Genomic DNA, 11,108 nt, shown 5'->3' with positions numbered 1-11,108 from the left:
TTACCTCCCAAATTGTACAACAATTGGCTCAGCAATTAGGAACAAATTGGAGATTACACACCCCGTGGCATCCACAGAGCTCTGGGAGAGTGGAACGGATGAACCAGACAATCAAGAACACCCTCACAAAATTAATGCTGGAAACAAAATGGACCTGGGTAAAATGCCTTCCACTTGCTCTTCTTAGAATTAGGACACAGCCAAGATCTGATTTGGGTTGTTCACCATATGAGATGTTGTATGGATTACCCTACCTTGCTACACCACAAGAGTTGAATGTGAAAGAGTGTGGAAACACCAATGTACAACAATATGTACAGATAATTGCCAAAAATCTAGAGTTGCTAAGGGAAAGAGGTTTTCTACCACAAACTCCCCCACTTGATTTTAATTTACATCACATCAATCCAGGTGACTGGGTGTTAATAAAATCCTGGAAAGAAAAGTCATTAACCCCATCCTGGGAAGGTCCATTTCAGGTCCAGCTAACCACTGAAACAGCTGTCCGGACATTTGAAAAGGGCTGGACGCATGTCAAGAGGGTGAAGGGTCCAGTAACACCACCAATTGAAGAGAAGAAACCTCCAGACAAACCATCAAACTAAACACCCTGTTTGAAAGCTCCACCCAGCATCCCTCACTCCAAGCTAATAAAATCCTGTACTCCCAGTTCTTCCCCAGTTATACCTCAGTAATAAGTGCTAGCTACAAGTTGTTAAACTAAGTTGAAAATATTTTGCTGTTAATTCTGTTCTTTGTTATTCCCTTTTACAGATTCTGCCTTCACACAACCATATTGTCACATCAACTGTATAGTAAGGCTCCATTTGAAGCCAGCATTCTCTTTCAATAACAGTCCAATCAGACTCCAAAATTACGGGCACGATAACTCTAATCTTTGACAAGGCCAACCCTAAAATAACCATGAGTTTCCAGAAGCCTGAGATCACTGAAGAACCATCTGAAGGTGAGATGCCTAAAGAAAGGACGAAAGAAGCAAAGATGACAACCCCCACCAGCAGAGGCAACCCAAATGCTGACAGCTCCTCTCGAGTATGCCTAAAGGGGAAAGTGAGCAACATCCTGCTACTGAGTGTCATCTGTCTCTGGGTCCTCTGGCCTCCCTTTACACAAGCAGCCGACAGCCGCTGTAACAGATGTTACAAGACTGTGTACCAGGCAGAAGGAGGCTCATTTCAAATTCGACACTTTTTCCGAGCACATACTTATGTTAATCCATCTTGTTACAACATAACAAAGTTGAGTATCTGCTCAGAAAAAGGTCACAAGTACTGGATTGGCAAAAACATTGGCACCCAAATACATAAGCAGAAGGGAGAGTGTCCCTCCCAAGACGATTGGCTCTGTTTCAATTTTAGATACATAACCAAGACAGAAGATTTGTTAAAAAGAAAGACCTATGACACTGACCTGATCCAAGAGGTGGTCATAGAAGAAAAGGAAAAACAAAAAGAAAACAATCCTTTGATGTCAAGGAAAAACTTGTTTATTGACCTGGCAGAAAGGATTGGACAACAGCTAAATTTAACAAATTGCTGGGTGTGCGGAGGAACTTTAGAATCGGAGAGTTGGCCTTGGCGGGGAGTCAGTCTTGGACCCCCCGATTTACTCCGACTGAGTAATCTCTCCCCCACAACCCGACATGACAATGAAACCTGGCTGCTAAGCAATACTGTTATTGGAGAAGAATGCATCTGGAGGAAAGGAAGAAAATTTTTAGAAGAAGTTGGTGAGACAATATGCAAAAGGTACCTGGTAACTGATGGGCAAAAACACTGGTGGATACCTCAAGAACCAGATGTATTCTGGTCTGCAGAAAAGGTTAAAAACAAAAATTGCATTTTGAATCCTGTTAAAAAACTCTGGCAGTGCTGGGATCAAGGAAATCCATACTCTGTCCTGCCACAAATTTCCAAGTACTGGATTACAGCAGCAAGTATACAACCCCACTTCTGGGAAGCACCACAAGACCTCTACTGGATCTGTGGTAACCGAGCTTATTCCAACTTACCACCTCGCTGGAAAGGGAGCTGCACTCTTGGAGCCATTCAACCAAACTTCTTCCTACTTGCTGAAAACGCTGGAGCCCACCTTGGAATCTCCCTTTATGATGAACTTTTCCGTACTAAGAGACATGTAATAGGAGGGACCCAGAGATGGGGAGAAGAAGAGTGGCCAGCTGAGAGGATCCTAGAGACTTATGGACCTGCAACATGGGCACAGGATGGGAGCTGGGGGTACCGAACTCCCATCTACATGCTAAACCGGATCATCAGACTGCAAGCACTAATTGAGGTAATCACTAATGAGACCTCTCTTGCTCTTGAACTACTTAACACACAGCAAGGGCAAACTCGAGCAGCCGTGTACCAAAATAGGCTGGCATTAGACTATTTACTAGCTGAAGAAGGTGGAGTATGCGGCAAGTTTAACACCTCAGACTGCTGCATCCATATTGATGATCACGGTGAAGCCATCACCAAGATTACCCAAAACATCAGGAAACTAGTGTCTCGGCCCTCGCCGGGTCACCCCCCGTCCGTTTCTCACGCTTCACGTGTCGGAGGAAAATAACTTTTCAGGGATGGGACTGTGCAACTACACGAATTTATTGTTTAAAATAACAAACGCATCAGTCGAGGCGTGAGCTTTTACAACACCTCCGAGTAATGGCGACTAGTCACAAGATTTAGGGTTACATCGTAATTTATAACTTCCTAATCCAATAGATACTTAAAACGACACTTTGTTTTAGATTAATGACCTATCACCTGTGGCACTTCTCGCTGCAATGCAGCTTATGTTTTGACCAATAACTTCTCATGTCACGTACACACAGATGTCTCTCTTATACCATCTAAATTCTTAACTTAAACTATATAAAATCACACTATTATATTTTAAAACCCTTCACCAAAACACCCAGTGTACAATTTTACTTATAATGATAGGAACACAAGTTTGTAATCCTTTTGCTTAAAGTCCACAAATCTTTGTCAATTAAGCCAGACCTAGTCTCTTCCAAGGTTGTAAATCAAAGCCTCCTTTAATTGCAGGAGTTTCTACTCCTCTGTCTCCCACATCTCCCCCTCCTTTCTGCACCAAAAAAATTCCTTTGATGGATTTATCAATCATTCGCTGTACACATTGAAACAGACATGGCACCATTATGAGAACTATTACTATAACTGTCAAAATATATAGGCCTGTTGTAAGACACTTACCCACGATGCTAAACCCCATCCACTAAACAAATTATCCAACCACGTTCCATCATCGATTCTTATTTTTGACACACCCTCTTTAAGTTGTTGTATGCTCTTGTAAATAGACTCTGAGTGGTCAGACAGATTCATACAGCACATCCTCTCAAAGTCTTTGCATCCATGTCCATGGGCTAGTAAAAGAAAATCAATGGCTGCTCTATTTTGCAAAGTGGCATGCCTCACATTTTTGACATCTGCTAAAAGGCCACTTAATGCAAGGGATGTAGCATTAGATTGTTTGCTCAGCCAACATCCCAACCGATCCAACTGCTTTAACGCAACTACTGAGGCAACTGGTGGCATAAGAAGAGATGTTACAAGCCTTTTTCCATAGCCCCATGGGGTGAAATCATCTTTGCACTCTGGTCCATATTGATGCGGAGTAGATCTTTTTTGTCTGTGTCTCACATTGGCAATTGTCTTCATATTAGGAGTAAATAACGTAAGCTCTCCCAAAGTACACGGACCACCCTTAATGTTTGAAGGGATAGCTGGCCATGCTCTGTCTCCACATACAAAAAACATTCCTCTTGGTAATTGCAGAGGAATAGAGCTAGGTGCAGATGAAACTACAAAAGTATTATTACACCAAAAGGAGTGGTTCTTATACACAGGGTGATATGGAGAAACATCTCTCATCAGTGATTGATTCATGTTTGTAGAATAGAACTCAACACAGAATTTCACTTTTACAGAACCAAGGATTTTCAATTCTTCAGGTTCATCAGAGATTTTAGGAAGATAGGGAGTCCACCATTCCCATGTATTTACTGGAGTATAGTGTTCCCAAACTTCTGATCCTGCAAAGATACCTCGTAAGGCCCTGTCAATTTTCTCTGGGATTGGCCAATTCTCTATTGGAACATTGACTAGACAAGTTGAAAATGGATTTTCTGGAGTTGTGGTAGACAGACATAGAGTATCCAATCCTGAAGCATTAGCTAAAGTCACCCAAACATTGGTCTTAGGTTGATCGACCGGCAAAGCTACTCCACCGAAAGTAAACAAGACAAACAAAGCAAAAAACAAACTTAACATTTGATTAGATTTCATGTTTCTTGAAAGTTCTCTTGGCAAAAGACTCCTTCTCAAATCTCAATCTCTAAACTAATTTGTAAGAATATTTTTGTATTTCCCAATTTAATTTCACTTCATTTAATGATGAGGATTATTTGCCAAAAGATCTTTACAACACATTTGCTTATACACACTTACATCAATCTAAAACCTAAAATTTACAGCTTTAACAATAAAACAAAAGATTGCAGGTATGGGCTGTAGTCTCTGCGAAGTTCACGTCTGCGTACTCTCTTCTGTACTCGTAGAGTTGTCAGCTTCTTTCTGCGCGTGATATGGTTTCACATTCTTCGCAGGAAGCCACCTAGGTCCCGTACCTGTAGAAACACAAGCAAACCCTTTGCCCCAGGTTATTAATGGGAACGGACCTTCTATTTGTCCTGTTTCTGGATTTCTAATCAGAACCAAAGGATTTTCTCTTAACTTTGCATGTGTGCTATTAGAGAAATGCCTAAATATTGGAGGATCAGGCTCTGTAGAAGAACTATTCAAAAAGTTATAAACATACAAAGCTTTACTTAATCGCATCTGTGGTGTTGCTTGTGCTAGATCTCCCTTTTGCTGATCTAAAATACGTTTCAAGGAATGATGTGTCCTTTCTACAATTGCCTGACTCGTGGGCGAATAAGGAATGCCGAAAGTATGGCGAACACCCCAATTCATCAAAAATGTGGCTACTTTCTGAGCTGTATAAGCAGGACCATTATCTGTTTTTATTTCTTGAGGCACCCCCAAGGAAGCGAAAGCTTGCAAAAAATGCTGACACACATGATTTGCTGTCTCTCCTGTGTGTACAGAAGCAAAAACTGCATTGGAAAATGTATCCACTGATAGATGGATATTTTTATATTTTCCAAAGGACGGATATTTAGTGATATCCGTTTGCCACAATTGCAAACTCTGTAGCCCTTGAGGATTTACTGCTCCCATGGAGACAGGAGGCTGCACCAGTTGGCAATCTGGGCAGGTATTTACAATTGCTCTAGCCTGGTCTCTGGAAAGATGAAACATTCTCATAAGAGCTTGTGCATTCTGATGAAAAAAGGCATGACTCAACTTTGCTTGTTCAAAAGTATTTGGCAAGGTGTTCACTACAGCAACTGTTAACTTATCAGCCCTGGAGTTGCCCTCCGCCAGGAATCCTGGGAGTGAAGAATGAGCTCTAATATGGGAGACAAAATATTGATTAGTTCTATTTTGCACAAGGGTATAAAGACATTTAAGATGACGATACAGAGCATCACTGCTAACATCCTTCAGAACTGATCCTTCTATTCTCTTAACTATATTAGCAACATAAGCGGAATCTGTAATCAAATTAAAAGGCTCTGGGAAAAGCTGAAATGCCCTAACTACTGCGGCAAGTTCTACTACCTGGGTTGAACCTTCTACTATTTGAATATTCTGTTTCCATGTTTTAGTTTCTGAGTCTTGCCACGTAACGACCGAGCGATGGGTCTTCCCTGACCCATCACTAAAAATTGTCACAGCATCCAAAGGCACTTCACTTAACAGTGGTCTTTCTCTAAAGCTTAATTTTGCCTGAAATAGTTTATGACTAGGGAAATGAATAGAACAAGTACCTGGATAATTCAATAATGCAATCTGAAGTTCTTCTGAGTTTAGTAATGCCCAATCAAAATATCGTTTCTTCAGAGGCAAATAAATTATCGCAAACTCCTTGCCTGCCATAGTTAACAACCTTGACCTGCCTCTGATTACAATCTCAGCTAACATTTCCATTGTTGTGAAGATTATTTTTGGAGATCTATAAGGCAAAAAAACCCATTCTATTATCAATAAGGGATTTTTGGCAGAAGCATCCCATTGAAATATAAGACCATACAATTGCATTTTTTCCCCCAGTACTGCAAGGAAAAATGGTTGTGAATCTACACAACGATGTGCTTGTCTTTTCTGTAAAGCCTCTGTTACTCTGTCAAGTGCCTTTAGAGCTTCAGGTGTGAGGGTTCTTGGGGAAGTAATGTCACAATCTCCCTTTAACAAATCAAAAACTGGAGCAAGTTCATCATTAGTAATCCCTAAAGTAACTCTAATCCAATTTATCTCTCCCAAAAGCTGCTGCAAATCTTGTAAAGTATGAACTTTAATTCGAAGCTGTAATTTCTGTGGCCTAATTGACTGTTCTGTCATTTTCCATCCCAAATATTGCCACGGTGGAGTTTCTTGTATTTTTGACGTAGAAATCTCAAGTCCAGCCCTTTTAATCTCTGTTACAACACTGTCACGAGCTTCCTCCATCTCCTTCTGTGTGGGTGCTGAAATTAACAGATCATCCATGTAATGTAGAATCTTTGCTTTAGGGTGTTTTCACCTAGCTGGAGACAAGGCTTTTGCCACAAACCATTGACATATAGTAGGTGAATTTTTCATCCCTTGAGGAAGCACAACCCAGTGGTACCTCATCAATGGTTCTTGTCAATTAATACTTGGAACGGAGAATGCGAAACGCGGGGCATCTTCTGGATGAAGTGGAATATTGAAAAAACAGTCCTTTAAATCAATGATAACTAAAGGCCAGTCTCGGGGAATCATAGAGAGCGAAGGAAGTCCAGGTTGGAGGGGTCCCATATCTTCTATTACTTCGTTGATCCTTCTAAGGTCTTGAAGCAGTCTCCAGGTATTAGAGGTCTTCTTGTGTATAACAAACACCGGTGAATTCCAAGGACTAGTTGTTTCTATGATATGTCCTTCTTGCAATTGTTCCTGCACTAATTTCTTAAGGGCACTCAATCTTTCCTCTTCTAGGGGCCATTGATTAACCCAGATGGCTTCATCGGTTTTCCATGAAAGCTTAGGGGTGATGAGTGCCTGCATGGCCCCTACTAAAAATCCACTTCCAACTTGACTCCCCACTGAGATAACAAATCTCTTCCCCAGACTGTAATAGGCTTTTTCACAATAAAAGGACGAACAATTGCTGTTTTTCCTTCAGGTCCTCTGACTGTAATCGCAGATTCACTTTGTAAGCATAAAGTGGCGCCCCCTATTCCTGTGAGGGTATCCAGGGGAGTTACCAACTTCCAGTCTTTTGGCCAAAACAAGTAAGAAATAATAGTAACATCTGCTCCTGTATCTAGTAGGCCTTGAACCATGATTGTTTTATTGTTATGCATTAAACTGCAAGTCAGTAAAGGCCTGTCACGTCCAATATGCTCTGTCCAGAAAATCTCTGGTCCTAAGTTTGAATTTTCTGTTATAGGTGGCCGCCCTTCCATCTCTATCGCTCTGCGTACAGCTGTAGTAGGCACTGCAACAGCAGTGGCTAATTGCGTTCCTGCAGGAACAACTAAAGGAGGTTGTAATGCTTGAGCCAAAATTGTAAGCTCTTCATGATAGTTTGCTGAAACAATTGTTGGATAAACCACGAGACCTATAATACGACACGCATCTTTTCCCATAATTAAAAAGTCCTGCTTTTCTTCAGATGTCCCAGTAACTCCTGTGGGTATCAGGTAGTGGGAACTATTCATAAAACATATCAATTTGGAGGCTGCCAAGGTACAGAATGCTCCAGGGGGCAAGAGGTTTGAGTCGCTCGGGAGATGTTTGACCATTCTGCTAACTGTGTGCGACTTTGGTTTCCATAGGATTGAAGCTCTGGGTAATGAACTGCTGCTATTTGTTTTGTCACGCGGCGAGGCATCGCGCTCAAAAATTCGTTTCCCGGCAAGAGATTCCCATCTACATCATATCTAGAGTGACATCTGTTAGCATAATGTCTTCCCTTTCTACATCTCGGACAACGTAATGGTTTTGTTGAAATCTCTCCAAGCCCTGGACAATTTTTCATTAAATGTCCAGGCTCACCACATCGAAAGCACACTCTTTCATCTATATTAGCTCGCGGCATTGCTCGAGAATTGCTTACAGCACGAGCATTAAGTGCTGTTACAAGTCTTTTATCCAACATCTCAGCTTGAGCAGAAAGCCTCTTATCCATCATTTCAGCTTGACTGGTAATAGCTCTTTCCAGTTTTTCTCCTAATGAATCAGTTTGAATAACAGCCGTATGCTGTGCATTACCAACTTTACTACATGCTTCAAGCATATCTGAAATACTTGGTTGTACCCCTGGTAAAGCTCTAATAGTTCGCTGACACTCTTCATTAGCATTAACATAAGCAAGATTTCGTAATAAAATCGGACGAGCAACATCATCCTCACACTGTCTCTCCAAAGCCTGGATCAGCCGATCAATGAAGGAGGAAAAGGTCTCGGTCGGACCCTGCTTAATTTGTGTATAGGCACCTTGTGGAGAACCCACAGGCTCAATTTGCAAAAGTGCCCTTTTAGCTGCTTCTTTGAGGTCAGCAAGGACTGCCCTTGCCAGATCTGCTTGATCTTCTGGCCTGTCATGAGGTGGATCTCCTGCCAGTTGTGCAAGTGTCAAAGCTGCATTAGGACCTCCTGCATAATTCTCTATCAGTTTTCCAAGAAGTCTACGCCACTTTAAATCCCACAACAAATACTGCGAGTCAGTCAAAAGCATGGAGGCAATGTTCTTACAGTCAAAAGGTGTTAAGTCCACATGATCTAAAGTTGCTTTTAATAGCTGCTTAAAGTAGGGAGATCCCAAACCACTCTCCTTTATAGCTCTCCTTAAATCCTTAATGTCGTCATGTGCCAGGGCTTCCCATCTCGGGTTTGCTCCTCCTCTCCCATACCTCACCGGCAATGCTAACAGTGATTTACGAGCTGGGACAAGATCATCCTCTTTAGATACCTCCCGATGTATAACATCCCAATTTGTTAAAACAGGCTTTTCCCTTAGATTTATTTCTCTCTGCTTATCGGCAGAGGAGAGCCTATTCATATCTTGCAGGCTTAAATTAGATTCATTCACCGATGGTAAACACTCATCCTGAGTTTGCACATCTGCTGTGCTACCGGCAACCCTCCGAGTTGTCATGGGGGCATCCATCTTTGCTTTCATCACTTCCGAAGATGTCATTTCCGGAGATGTAATTTCCGGGGCCTCCCGCCCTCCGGCACCATACATCACTTCCGAGGGCTCCCCCCTCTTCTCTCCACCACCCCCCCCTTCGGGTGCAATTTTAGAAGCGGCCGGAGGGGGCGACTGCGAGGGAGCCCGTGGCGCAGTTAAAATTCCGGAGCCGCCATTAATCACCGAGCTGTTCAACAATTCTATCACCACCCGGCAAGCAGGGATTAACATAGCTGCCGTCTTATCGCGTTTTGAAGCGAGATCGTAAAGTCTAGTCGCAATATCATCCCAAACTGATTTAGTAAGAAGAAGTTCAAAGTCAACATCAGGGCAATTACGGAAAACCCAAAGCAATAAATCTTTCACTTCTTTGCTGGGAAGAGGCTCAGAATGCAACTTCAGCAAGGCATCTAACTTATTATAAACATCCCTCTGTTCTTTTGAAATATTTTCACCCATCTCTCTACCTACACGGCCCCTGCCTTCACTCAATCGTTGAAGACAGATTTCCTACCGGCGTGCTGGGGAGAAATCGACCTGCGACTCTCCGTCAAGCTTCCTTTCAGCTTAAGCTCTCGCCGGATCACCCTTCCTTTCAGGGTACGGATAACTCACGTTGACCGAGGGAATCCTCTTCATCCTACTCCGACCTCTGCGCCGTAAATCCGCCACACACCGGGCACCACTTGTCGCGGCCCTCGCCAGGTCACCCCCCGTCCGTTTCTCGCGCTTCACGTGTCAGAGGAAAATAACTTTTCAGGGATGGGACTGTGTAACTACACGAATTTATTGTTTAAAATAACAAACGCATCAGTCGAGGCGTGAGCTTTTACAACACCTCCGAGTAATGGCGACTAGTCACAAGATTTAGGGTTACATCGTAATTTATAACTTCCTAATCCAATAGATACTTAAAACGACACTTTGTTTTAGATTAATGACCTATCACCTGTGGCACTTCTCGCTGCAATGCAGCTTATGTTTTGACCAATAACTTCTCATGTCACGTACACACAGATGTCTCTCTTATACCATCTAAATTCTTAACTTAAACTATATAAAATCACACTATTATATTTTAAAACCCTTCACCAAAACACCCAGTGTACAATTTTACTTATAATGATAGGAACACAAGTTTGTAATCCTTTTGCTTAAAGTCCACAAATCTTTGTCAATTAAGCCAGACCTAGTCTCTTCCAAGGTTGTAAATCAAAGCCTCCTTTAATTGCAGGAGTTTCTACTCCTCTGTCTCCCACATGGGCACAGGATGGGAGCTGGGGGTACCGAACTCCCATCTACATGCTAAACCGGATCATCAGACTGCAAGCACTAATTGAGGTAATCACTAATGAGACCTCTCTTGCTCTTGAACTACTTAACACACAGCAAGGGCAAACTCGAGCAGCCGTGTACCAAAATAGGCTGGCATTAGACTATTTACTAGCTGAAGAAGGTGGAGTATGCGGCAAGTTTAACACCTCAGACTGCTGCATCCATATTGATGATCACGGTGAAGCCATCACCAAGATTACCCAAAACATCAGGAAACTAGCCCATGTTCCAGTGCAGAAATGGCAGCCCTTGATCACTTCTGAATGGTGGGAAAATATTTTCCAAGGACAATGGTGGAAGAAAGCTTTAATTATTGTTGGACTTTCCCTTACAGGACTTATTTTTCTCCCTTGTTTCATCCCTTGTTTCATCCGTCTAATCACCACTGTCGTCCAAAGCATGCCACTGATCCAGGATCTTCAAGGACAACAGCAGCGTCC

At 42.3% G+C, this 11,108-nt stretch overlaps 1 long non-coding RNA gene across 1 annotated transcript; it reads right to left on the bottom strand.

Annotated features, from left to right (window-relative positions):
• Positions 1 to 2,606: 2,606 nt before the first annotated feature.
• LOC138102751 (uncharacterized) lies at positions 2,607 to 10,497 on the bottom strand. Its single transcript, XR_011147516.1, has 2 exons — positions 9,949 to 10,497; positions 2,607 to 5,526 (listed from the first exon to the last, which is right to left on the bottom strand). It is a non-coding gene; the product is annotated as an uncharacterized lncRNA (long non-coding RNA).
• Positions 10,498 to 11,108: the final 611 nt, after the last annotated feature.

Source organism: Aphelocoma coerulescens, assembly GCF_041296385.1.
Source record: "Aphelocoma coerulescens isolate FSJ_1873_10779 chromosome W unlocalized genomic scaffold, UR_Acoe_1.0 ChrW_unloc_scaf_1, whole genome shotgun sequence".
Classification (NCBI taxonomy): Eukaryota; Metazoa; Chordata; class Aves; order Passeriformes; family Corvidae; genus Aphelocoma; species Aphelocoma coerulescens.
This window is presented reverse-complemented; position numbering and strand designations above follow the sequence as displayed.